Source organism: Lepus europaeus, chromosome 1 (genome assembly GCF_033115175.1).
Source record: "Lepus europaeus isolate LE1 chromosome 1, mLepTim1.pri, whole genome shotgun sequence".
Classification (NCBI taxonomy): Eukaryota; Metazoa; Chordata; class Mammalia; order Lagomorpha; family Leporidae; genus Lepus; species Lepus europaeus.
This window is the reverse complement of record NC_084827.1, coordinates 162,050,753-162,061,642: the sequence shown is the minus strand read 5'-3', so window position 1 is coordinate 162,061,642 and position 10,890 is coordinate 162,050,753. Positions and strand designations below refer to the sequence as shown.

The window sequence follows — 10,890 nt, the reverse complement described above, 5'->3', positions numbered from 1 at the left end:
CATGGCTTATGCGACAGAAATTTTTATTTTTTATTTATTTATTTTTATTTTTTATTTTTGACAGGCAGAGTGGACAGTGAGAGAGAGAGACAGAGAGAAAGGTCTTCCTTTTGCCGTTGGTTCACCCTCCAATGGCCGCCGCGGCTGGCGCGCAGCGGCCAGTGCACCGGGCTGATCCAAAGGCAGGAGCCAGGTGCTTCTCCTGGTCTCCCATGGGGTGCAGGGCCCAAGGACTTTGGCCATCCTCTACTGCACTCCCGGGCCACAGCAGAGAGCTGGACTGGAAGAGGGCCAACCAGGACAGGATCGGTGCCCCGACCGGGACTAGAACCCGGTGTGCCAGCGCCACAAGGCAGAGGATTAGCCTAGTGAGCCACGGCGCCGGCCTATGGGACAGAAATTTACCATTTTTGTCACTCTGTTATTTCCTGAAAATGCAAGTTTTACTCTAGAATCTTGTTCTTTCAGCCCGAAAATATTCCTTTAGCACTTTTTTTTCTCTGTGTGTGTGATGCAGTACTGCTAACAATGAATGCTTAAATTTTATTTCTCCAGAAGTATTTTTGTTTCACCTTCATTCCTGAAGAATATTTTTGCTAGGCATAAAGTTCTGGGTTGATGATAGCTTTTCCTTCTATTTTCAGCACTTCGAAGTTGTTGTTCTACTGTCTTCCCACCTCCTTGGTTCCTGATGAGAACCCACTGCCATGTGAATTGTTTTCTTGTACATAATACATCATTTCTCTTAACTGCTTTAAAGACTTTTTTCTACATTAATAGTTTCCAGCAGTTTTATTATATTGTGTCTAGGCTTTCTTTGAATTTATCAAATTTATGATTGAGGTTTGCTGAGCCCTTGAATTGGTATTTCACCAAATTTGAGAAACTTTTTGATTATTATTTCATCAAAAATTCTTTTCCCCTTCATATTGTTCTGCTTTTCTTTTAGGACTCCAATTATAAGCATATTAGATCTTTTGCTATTTGTTTTTCTCTTATTAAGTTTTGGATTCCTGTATATATTCTGAAGCTAATCTTTGGGTAGTTATATCTTTATAAATTTCTTCTATTAGGTCATTGCTTATACTTTTCAATTTTAAATAATACTGTTTGTTGTATATAAGTTTTATACTTATTTTTATGTAGATGATTTCACCAATCCTCTTTAAAGTTGTTGCTTTTTATATTTTTCTGTGCCATGGTTTTAAAAAGTACTTCCCTGCTTTATGATTTTTAAGGATATGGTATGATTCCCTCTAAAAGTTTTTAGGTTTTATTTTCAATCCATGTATTTAATCAACATTAAATACAATGTTGTATAAAGGAAGATACAGAAATCTAACTAGAAAGATCTTTCTGCATATTAGCAACTGATTATCTCAGCACATTTCTTCCCACTGATCTGCAGTGTCATCCCTGTTTTATATCTGTGCTTTCTGAAATGAGGTCCCTTTTGTTTATTTCTAAAAAGTTTCAACAGCAACAGAAGACAGAAATTCTCCATCTAACAAGCCTTCCAAACATCCAGTCAAGACCAAGATGGAAAACCAGCCAGCAGTGTATGATTTTATTAAGCCACTGGGCACTGGATGGGCCCCTCCAGATGTTTTCTCCTCTTATTTCTGTTCTCCTTAAGGAGCAAGTTTGAGACAGGAAGGTGGGAAGTCAACTGGTAAAAGTAGTCTCCCTGCTGGTGAGCTCTGGAGGGAAAGGATGTTAACCAATTTGTTTTGTAACCCATAAAGGCCACCAGGTTTGTTAAAACCAAGTTGGCCATGAGAAAGATCTCTTGGCTACGTCTTTTCGTAAAACGTTTCTAACTTGTAAAATCTACTCCCTACATGAACACCAAGCATGGGTATCTATTGGGTGGAAATGGAGCGACTCAGACTTCCTTACACTCTAACTAAATCCAGCAGCCTGGAGCTCAAGTCATGTCTCAGTCTTAGGAAGGACTTTCTTGGCCGGCGCCGTGGCTCAACAGGCTAATCCTCTGCCCAGCAGTGCCGGCACCCCGGGTTCTAGTCCCGGTCGGGGCGCCAGATTCTGTCCCTGTTGCCCCTCTTCCAGGCCAGCTCTCTGCTATGGCCCAAGAGTGCAGTGGAGGATGGCCCAAGTGCTTGGGCCCTGCACCCCATGGGAGACCAGGATAAGTACCTGGCTCTTGCTGGCTTTGGCGGCCATTGGAGGGTGAACCAACCAACGGCAAAGAAAGACCTTTCTCTCTGTCTCTCTCTCTCTCACTATCCACTCTGCCTGTCAAAAAAAAAAAAAAAAAAAAAAAAAAAAAAAAAAAAAAAAAAAGAAGGACTTTCTCCAAGGAGGAAATCCAAAGACCCCTTTGTTCACTGAACCCTACCCTGAGCCACAGAAACCATTTCAAAGGGTTGGTCTAGCCTTACTGACACAATTGGTGGTCTTACCTGATGCACATGGTCCTTCAGCTATTTTTGAGCACAGATAATTAGCCTACTCTGAACCTGAGCACATTGTTGATAGGCAGCGTCAGGTACTTTGAGGCTGCAAATGGCTGCCTTGCTGTTTAACTCACTTTTTGTCTTGTAGTGAGAGAGTTAACAGAGTTTTAATTCTAGCCACTGGTAACCCCCCACTTCAGAGTCTCAAGGACTGTTTTATATTACATTTAAATAGCGCCAAAGGACTAATATGAAAAATTTTCTGAGAAATATACTATTCAATTTTTATTATTATCAAATTGAACTCTGGTTTTAACAGACTTGTAAACATAAGCTTAGATCTAATTATTTTTTCTTTTTAATTTTCTTGATAGACAAACTTCCCCCATTCCTTCATAGTCTGTATCAGTCCCCTATTTGTCTGCTCTGGACTTGACTTGACTACAGAGTTCAATATGGCACATTGCCCTGTGCCTACCACCCAATTAAAAGCACTGAGATTCACCTCTCAAACAAAACACACACACACACACACACACACACACCCTTCAGTGCAAAAGTAGACCTGGATCCCACTAAATCTTTCCTTTGCTACAAGGTTATTTATTAAAAGTTCATGGAAAATACATATTATTAAAAAACTGAATAAATCTGAAAGCATTTTTTGCCTCAAAATAAAGATTTTTTAATTCTGTTTTTTCATGAACTTAAAAGCATTTAAAAATTTGAGAGTGAGTGAGTGAGTGAGTGAGAGAGGGAGAGAGAGAGAGAGAGAGAGAGAGAGAGAGAGAGAGAAATTCCCATGGCTGGTGCTGGGCCAGGGTTGGAGCTAGGAGCTGGCAATACAATCCTGATCCCCTAAGTGTGTGGCAGGAACCTACTTACTTGAGCTGTCAGCATTCTCTCCCATGGTCTGCATTGACAGGAAGCTACAGTCACCCCTGAACTGGGAATCAAACCCAGGTGTGGGATGCTAGTGTCTTAGTTACTAGGCTAAGTGCCTGCTCCTTCAAAAACTTTTTGAAATGCCTTTGTGTTCACTGGCTGTCAACTAATCATCTTTCTTTATGTTCCACAGAGAAAACCTCTATCAATAGACTGCTCAGCTGACCCAAGAACTGCAGAAAATTACAGACTTAGGAAAATGGTAAGTTTTGAGTTTGATTATGTCACCTCCTCACTAGCCACTGCCCCAGGTCAGCATAGGTGGTTAGCATAGAAGATCCCTGGACCAGGAGGAGGGAGTCCTGGGTTCTAGTTCTTTCCACTCCTCAGTTGGTCATCCTAACCAGATTGTTTTTCTGGTTCTCAGGTTTCATGTCAGCAAATGTTAAGGGCTCACAAACTTGGATGTCGATAGGAGCTAGTCATTTAGGGCAGATGGACTAAGCAGACCTTGAATTCCATGACAGACTGGGGAATTCCTTTTTCCTTGCAATCCCCACCTGCAAAGCAGCACCCAAATCTGAGAGTTCACATGGGAATAGGGGTTGTCCTGTTTCCAGATTTTTTGAGTTTTCTAGAAATGTCAACCTTATGGTTTTCTGAGTAGGACTATCTCAATACCTAAATATTGGCAGCTAATGCAAAAATTCAAAAACTCAACTTTCTGTGGCCTTAGTCAAATATGTCTCAATCTCTGGGTCAGCAGTGGTAACTTCCAGACTAAACGGTATTTAGAGCCTCTTCCAGTTCTGAAATGTTATACTTTAATTATCCAAATTGCCCGAATTGAAGAAAGAATTGGTATTTAAATATGAGGAAGATTTTCCTGGCATCCAGCTCTTATATTTTGAAACAGGTGACCCAAGGGGGATTGTGAAATGTTCTTCAAAGTGAGTTTGAAGAATAGGAGACACCTCCTCCTGTCTGTGACTAGTTAGCAATGGCTGCCAGGAGGCGGATGTCCTCTTGCAATGCTTCTCAGTCGGGATGTTGTGCAAATGGTTTTTTATGAGTTGTATTTCAAATGCCCTCAGATTCGTTTAAGGAAAGAAGGAGGCAGTAGCTTAGTTTCTAATTCCCAAGACCCTTCCCTACTCAATTCCTGGAACCATCCTAAGGGACTCTGTAAACTGAAATTTAAGGTTGTAGTTTGTAGCTTCCCCTCTAAGGTTTGGATTAGGTTTCATAACTTGGAACTGGAATCAGGGCAGCAGTTGGAGTGTGGATGAAAATGTCTATAGCTCTGGTTGTCAGCATGCTAATGAAAACCAGAGAGGGTAATAAATAAAGGTGGAGATGAGTGACGACAAAGATAAGGGTCTTTTAACCTCACTTCATTTTCACTATAGTTCTCTCCTTAAGAAAATGGATCACGATGACCCTGATGCATTTTCTTATGGATTAAAAACACCTAAGAAACCCACAAACATCTTTTATTCAGTCTGTGTGCTCAAGTCTAGAGTCAGCAGTTTAGCCTACTGACTGTGTCAGGATAAATACCAGGTCTCTTATTCCAAAGCAACCACAGCAAAGTAAACACAACACCACCCTTAGAAAGAGACAGAAGGTAGAGGCAAGACAGCAAGATAGAACACAGATGTGTTTGGTTAATAATGAAACCTATTTCAACAATGCAGTGTGTATTAATGGAGAAAAGGGAGGTAGGTCAAAGCCCAGGGAAGAAAGCCCAACAAAGGATCCACTTTGTGTATAAATGAATAACAAGTGCTTTTGGTGGCTAACTAGGAAGAGGGCTGTCTGAGATCACGTTCTTCCCTATCACTGCTGCTGCTACCAAAATTCAAAGTGCCAAACTGTACACCTGATAAAATGGGTGAGGGACAGGAACATCTAATTAGATACCATACATGGTCGCCGCATGTGTTTTTGCCTCTCTAACAACATCAGTTCTCCCTTGTGTAACAGCAAATTGAATTTCCTGTGGGGAACCACTTTTTCAATGTTTCATATTTTGTAGGTGGGCCTCTCAATCAACTGGGAACATGACCAAAGACTGACCTTAAATAGGGACAAGACCTTTTCCAAGAACTTCTCTTCAAGGATTTGAGTTTAACAGGAGTGACAGCAGGGGAAGTCCAAGCATGGTTCTCACTGAGGCTGTTGTTTTGTCCCCTCATGCTGTGCTGGGTCCTGTTCTTGTCTGAGTTCTGAAAGTTCATCTTTTTCTGTGACCCACAGTGCCATTCTGTAGCTTTAAAATGGATTCTACTTTATGTCTAAGTTAGCCAGAATCACTTCTGGATAACCCAAGAAATCTAAAAACAGGTATCAAATATCTTCCCGGTCATCTCAACAGCTGAATGCTGACGTTCTTATAGAAAAATTTTTAGAATTAGTGAGTGGGGTGGGGCTATTATACACAAATTAAATAAACAACACCCATTGTGTCATTTTATATGACAACAATTAAACATAAAAAATTACACCATTTTTAGTAGAATCAAAAATATCAAAACTTTAAACTGTATGTATAAAATCTCTAAACAGATATCTAGAAAAATTATTAAATTTTGAAAGATCTAAATAAGGAGGCCTTAAGTCCCTAAATCTGAGAATTGCAATGGATTTATGAAATAGAATCTCATAGTTAATGATGGTACAGTAAGTTCATCTTTTTTGTAGATAAGGAAAACAAGACTAAAAAGATAAAACAACCTATTTAAGTTAGCCTAGAGGGACCTCAAGTAACTGCTATTACCACCGAGTCACAGGAAATCCCCACTAGTGGTGCTAGACCCCTGTTCCTTGTCTCCTAGATTCAATGCTTATACAATGTGGCCTATAGTTGCCTTCTTTATTCCCATCTTTCCTGAATATTCTAGCACCCATGGAAGATTAACAGGCTGGGCTTACTATCTATGAGATTCTCTGCCTGAATTCGGCATGCAAATCCTTGCTGATTTCCAGGGTTGGTTCTCTGCCATCCTTCTGACTCTTTGAAAGTCCCACGTCCTCGCTGGGAGAATCACTCATTGCTCATAGCTCAAGGGACCGCATTCAAAGAAGAGGCATCTTTTCAGTACGTTTTTCCAGTGTCTGGTCACAGACACTGTACAGCCTCCAGCTCTGTTCTTCTGGAATTACCAGACATTAGTAACCAAGCTCAGACTAAAAACCAGGGAATTTCTCCCCAACTCCCCTACCCTTGATTTTCCCTCTGCTGTTTTTTCCCCTCTTCCATGGGTTATTTTTTCCAACTTGGGAGACAAGCAGAATGTGTACCCCAGGTAAAGTGAGGAGGGAAGGAGGAGGAGCTACGGCACAGAAACATCACAAGAGCGCTTTGTGCTCAGGGCACATTATTCCTGGAATCCAATCAAGTGCCCAAAACTCAACCAAGCCTTTCAGACAGCACAGAAGCCAGTCATGCAGGCCTCTTGGGCTCTGCTTTTTTTTTTTTTTTTTAAAGCTTTATAGGGTACACTGAATTATTTGGTTGGGTCTTTTCAACCGTGTGACATTTGGGTTTTCAATGGCACAAATGGAGTTGATCATTAATTATTTGGACGCTTTAATTAAAAAAAAAAACCTCACTGGGGATTTATGAGGGTCTGCTGGGGGGCAAGGACAAGGAGCCCTTTAGCGATTCTCTCATTTGAATGAGAGTGACGGTTGTGAAGGTCTAGAAAGGGAGGCTATAGAATCATCTTCCAGGAAGGTCTTAAACCCAACTTTGGGTTTATTTGATGGAGGAGGGGCTTACAATGAAGAAAATGGAAAGGAACACAAGAGAACAGAATTCTGGGACCTGCCAAACGCACTGGGGGGCCAGGGCATTTAATAAAAATCAATGGTTTAGCAGGGAGCCATCAGGAGGTCCTGAATCAATACCTTTCACGTCAAAGCTGGTAAGTCCTCCCAGTTGGGCTTGGGGAGGGACTGGTTTCTGAAATGTTTGATTAACTGAACTAGAGAGGTTCTCCAGGGAGGAGCATTTGTGAGTGGAATGCTGAATGTGCAGGATGGCGGGATCGATATCTTCTCGTTCAGAGCAGTGAAATAGTGAAGGAGTAACATCCTCTCTCTTCTTTTCCTGGGCATATTTTACAACCTCAGCCTTCTCCTGTAGCAGGGATGTGTGTCTCTCTCCAGGCAAATATGCTTTCCACTTCCTGAAATCCTGACACAGCTCTCACACACCCAGATACTCTCAATCCTGAGTGCCTCTCCACAAAGTTGAATCTCAACAACAAGTGCTACTGCATAGGGCTGGGACGCCTGGGAGAAGAAGTAAGCTCTTCTCTAGAGACACCAGAATTCCCGTCCATTCAGCCTCTTGAATCCAGGAACCTCAGGGAAAAGATTCCACACATTAAAAAAGAATACTGATGAAAATTATGTATCTTTGACATCAAAATGCACAGTCATGATGTATGCCACAAAGAAGCATAATGATTTGTGCACCCATCTTTGCCAATTTCCCCACTTGATTTTTTTAAAAAAAGCTTTGCCTGTAGTTGGTGCAATTCAATATGAGAAATAAAAATAATGTGAAAACTTAAATGTGCCTGGTGCTCTTCTCTTTCGGAGGAACTATTCCTCTGATGCCAGTAACTAAACAGTATTATTTGTCCCATTTTGCAAAGGCAAGCAACTGAGTCTGGAGGAACTCAATCAACATGCCAGAAGTCATAAAATGTTAGTGGTCTAAAAAGAAATTTCTCGTGAGAGACTGTATGATTTTATCCATGGGGTAACAGCACTGGGCTCTCTGGATAGTGCTGGAGGAAGAAGTCCAGAGTGCTTACAAGTGCCTTGCTTGTTCTTTCTTACAGCCACCTTGCTACAAAGTTGGCCTTTTGCATCCAATTTAGAGATGAGGAAAATGAAATTTATCTACATTTTTGTAGCAAGTCCACCTGGTGGTGTTTTCTTTGTTCAAACTTAAGGGCCAGAGAGGTCATGGAAAACCAGAAGATTAGCCTGACTCCAGTTATTTGACAATAAAATAATGGAATTACAGACTAGAAAGCACGATAGAAAGGACTCACTTGACATGAAAGCAAAACCAAACTTCCGTGTCTCTTCTCAGCCCAGGAGATCAGATTGGGAGGAAAGTGGTTAGGGAGAAAGAATCCAAAGCTTAGGGGAAAGAAGTGGATCACTGTTCTTATCCCAGTAGGTGGAAAGGGGCATGGGTCATTATTATCTTGGGGATTTGTGTGCTCCCCAGGAGCATTCTATCCATCTCTACCAGTCAGGGAAAGCACATGGACATCGCCAGTGGGTTTTAACATCTAAAGGCACAGTGACATGGTCTGTCAAATGTGTTCAAGACAGTGTTCTCCACAGAGGGAAGAAAGGGCTTCTCTTTGCAAGGTGCAGCCATGGTCCCCAATGAGAGGAGCTACATATTTTGGGTTGTACTGCCCATGTTGAAGATCCTTACCACTTTTCATTCCAAGGTATTTAGGTAATAGCTAGTTTCACACCTGTATTTGTACTTAAACTCAAGATGCTACATTATAATAAAGTTTTGTCATCTTGTTTATAACCTAGGGCTTATAGGTTTTAACAGATTCTCTCTGGTGACAGAAGAGAAGACATGCCATGGAAGTGGCATTTATTTGGGAACCAGACTCTCAAGGAGAGCTGCTGCATCTTGATGTCCCACTACCTGGAACCCACTCTTCTCTACTCTATCTGATAGACTCTTAATCTTCTTTCCTACCTTACCTCAATGTGTAGGTTCCTCAGAGGTACTATCCTGTATCACCCTGTGTAAAGTAGTTCTTCGTGTAAGGTCATTGGAAACATCCTGTATCTTTTCTTCATGGCCTTTATCTCATGAGAAAATCATTACACACTCTGATAAGTGGTTTAACACTTCTTTCCTCCACTGGATACAAAGACCATTGAGGAGATGGATCATGTTGGCCAAGTTCAATACAAAATTCTTTTCTTTTTTAATTTATTTATTTGACAGGTAGAGTTACAGACAGTGAGAGAGAGAGAGAGAGAGACAGAAAGAAAGGTCTTTCATCTGATGGTTCACCCCCCAAATGGCCACTATGGCTGGAGCTATGTCGATCTGAAGCCAGGAGCCAGGTGCCTTTTCCTGGTCCCCCATGCAGGTGCAGGGGCCCAAGCAGCCGGGCCATTCTCCATTGCCCTCCTGGGCCACAGCAGAGAACTGGACTGGAAGAAGCGCAACCGGGACAGAATCCGGCGCCCATATGGGATGCCGGCGCCGCAGGTGGAGGATTAACCTAGTGTGCCATGGTGCTGGCCCCTCAACACAGAATTATTTTTCTTTTCTTCTTATTTTTTTGACAGGCAGAGTGGACAGTGAGAGAGAGAGAGACAGAGAGAAAGGTCTTCCTTTGCTGTTGGTTCACTCCCCAATGGCCGCTGCGGCTGGCGTGCTGGCCGGTGCACCGCGCTGATCCGAAGCCAGGAGCAGGTGCTTCCTCCTGGTCTCCCATGCAGGTGCAGGGCCCAAGCACTTGGGCCATCCTCCACTGCACTCCTGGGCCACAGCAGAGAGCTGGACAGGAAGAGGAGCGACCGGGACAGAATCCGGCGCCCCAACCGGGACTAGAACCCGGGGTGCCGGCGCCGCAGGTGGAGGATTAGCCTATTGAGCCGCGGCGCCGGCCAACACAGAATTCTAACGCCAACCAGTATTGATTGGATGAATGAACAAATGAATGAATGAATGGCCTTGTTGGGAAACCCCAGTTTTAGACTAGATTCTACCACTATACGTCTAAGTGGCCTTGGGTTTTCTTTCTTTACATGTTAAGTGTACATTTACTTAGTGGAAGTCTGCTTTTTAGAGTTATGTTATTAACATATAAATCCAATAATGGGAACAATCACATCATGAGAAAATAAAATATCAATGTAATAAATTTACAATGAAGATATATAAATGCAAATAGACAATTATCACAAGTGTGTAATACTGTGTATAGGAAAAAAACAAAAAGTGCATCAAACATTAATAATATGCAGGTAGTAGAGCCATGTGTTTTTCTTTAATTTTTATTAATTCCTAAATGTTTTAAATGAAGTCTATTATTATAAAACATTTCTTAATTTTAAATCCCAAGCACTTTTTGGGGATATAACATAATTTCAGTTTACATTATAGTCAAATCTTAGTGCTATACTAAATAAAGAGTTCAAGGAATAAAAAACAGACTGTAGTTGAGCAGAAAAACAGGAAAGGGCTATAAACAATAATCAGATGAAAAGGTGTTCTAATTCACTCATATAAAGTAAATTTTAAAAGTCACAAAATCAGGCTGGCGCTGCAGCTCACCTGGATAATCCTCTGCCTGTGGCGCTGGCACCCCGGGTTCTAGTCCCACTGCCGGATTCTGTCCCGGTTGCTCCTCTTCCAGTCCAGCTCTCTGCTGTGGCCCGGGAAGGCAGTGGACGATGGTCCAAGTGCTTGGGCCCCTGCACCCGCATGGGAGACCTGGAGGAAGCACCTGGTTTCTGGCTTCGGATTGGCGCAGTGCGCAGGCCTCAGCACACCGGCTGTAGGGGCCATTTGAGG

General features: G+C 42.1%; 1 long non-coding RNA gene across 1 annotated transcript in view; it reads left to right on the top strand.

Annotated features, from left to right (window-relative positions):
• Positions 1 to 3,296: 3,296 nt before the first annotated feature.
• Positions 3,297 to 10,890, top strand: part of LOC133767450 (uncharacterized) — a 205,746-nt gene continuing 198,152 nt past the window's right edge. The window contains exons 1-2 of the long non-coding RNA XR_009866888.1: positions 3,297 to 3,380; positions 3,496 to 3,564. This is a non-coding gene — a long non-coding RNA (uncharacterized LOC133767450). The remainder of the gene's footprint in view (positions 3,381 to 3,495; positions 3,565 to 10,890) is intronic.